The 1,582-nt window shown below is 39.4% G+C and overlaps 1 protein-coding gene across 1 annotated transcript in view; it reads right to left on the bottom strand.

Moving 5' to 3' along the window:
- The window catches only part of LOC106513518 (ras-GEF domain-containing family member 1B-B), a 16,652-nt gene extending 15,876 nt beyond the window's left edge, over positions 1-776 (bottom strand). The window contains exon 1 of the mRNA XM_014002385.1: positions 603-776. The gene's annotated coding sequence lies outside the window, so the exon portion shown is untranslated. The remainder of the gene's footprint in view (positions 1-602) is intronic.
- Between the last annotated feature and the right edge of the window lie 806 nt (positions 777-1,582).

Here is a 1,582-nt window from a genome sequence, read left to right as displayed (position 1 = left end):
CCAGCAAGGGAGAGATTAAAAGATCTGTGTTTCACACACACACACACACACACACACACACACACACACACACACACACACACACACACACACACACCGCCTGTTCTGCATTACGGCCTTATTACTGAGTCATAAGAGCGTAAAAAAGTAAAGGCTGACTGTGAAGGAGCCGTGCTGTGCAGGCAGCCTCCCAGCACAGGTGCTGGTGAGTAATGGTTGCTCCTGTCTGACTGCCAGCCTAATTATAAACTCACATGATGGGTGGTAAACAGCGACAACAACAACAACAAATGTTCACAGGAAAAAGGCGACATTAGGCACTAAAAAGAAGCTGAACTTTGCATTTGCCGTTTAATATCACAATCAGTGGTAAGCTAGCTAGCTATATTAAACACTGCAACTTCAGGGGGAAATGGCACTTTCTGCCCGTTTTGTGATGCTTATAATAACAAAAAGGGCAACCTGAACAACGATTCAAGAGACGTAAATAATGTGGTTGTCTTGATACAAAATACCCCCAAATAAATGTATATTTTTTAAAAAAAAAAAGTTTAAGTTGTTTTAGCAAGAAAAACGTGCATTTTTTGTTGTAAACAACTTACCTCGTTTTGTTGTAGTGGTGAAAGTCCGAAAAAGAAAAACGCTGACTGAACGAAACTACACTATTTTAAAGTAGTTTGGAAGAAAACAGGTTAATTCATCYGCAGTGTGTCCGTGCAGAAGTCTCGGCCATTGTGTGCGTCTCCTCTCCAGCCTTTCGAGTCATTTATTTGAAACCAGCGGAGCTGCACTGAGTGAGCCCACAAAGCGAAGCGTATTCAAATGACTTTCATGCAGCCGGGAAAACGGACCAATCAGCGCATGGGGTGGGAGGCTACTGCGCTAAGATGAACCAATCGCCGTGAAGGAATGAAAAAAAAATCGAAATTCACAAAGGTTCTGATTGGCTGGCTCGTTCTCTCTTTTTTTCTCTCTGTTCTGCCAGAGGAGCCGGTGTTTTTGTTGGAGAGCTAAAATATGGAAGGTGTAAGGTTTCCCCCCAGGAATGTGTGTGGTTGTTCCCAGTGACTTAAAAGCCAAGAGGCTGTGAGAGTATCAGCATTTAAGTTGTTTTTTTGTTTTTATCTACGTATATAAGTTGAAGGTAACCCCTTATTTTTTTTAGAAATGTTTCTTAAATCTTAAAAGTCATAGTGCAAAAATAAGCAAAACTGGTTTCTAGGGATTTGTAGAATCCAATAAATTTATTCAAACATAGATCCCCCTACACAGTCTTAAAGTTTTCAATTAAATTCAGGTCATTTTCATTTTTATTTCTATCCCTCCAAGTTATGTTACTCATTGCAAACTATTAAATTCAACATGAAAAAGGTTAAACTGAGCTGTATCAAATGGTGCTGTTTAAGTGTTTACTCCATGGTTTTCCAGAAAGCCTGTATTGCTTCAAAACTTTGAAATGCAGGTATGCACTCAATMTAAACAAAGCACTTTTATTTGGGTAGCTTACATTTCTCAACAAAGCTGAGCATAAGTACATATTAAATTACCAAAATGTTTGGCCTTCTCCATCTTAAACAGCTCT

This window comes from Austrofundulus limnaeus, unplaced genomic scaffold (genome assembly GCF_001266775.1).
Source record: "Austrofundulus limnaeus strain Quisiro unplaced genomic scaffold, Austrofundulus_limnaeus-1.0 Scaffold13, whole genome shotgun sequence".
Taxonomy (NCBI): Eukaryota; Metazoa; Chordata; class Actinopteri; order Cyprinodontiformes; family Rivulidae; genus Austrofundulus; species Austrofundulus limnaeus.
This window is presented reverse-complemented; position numbering and strand designations above follow the sequence as displayed.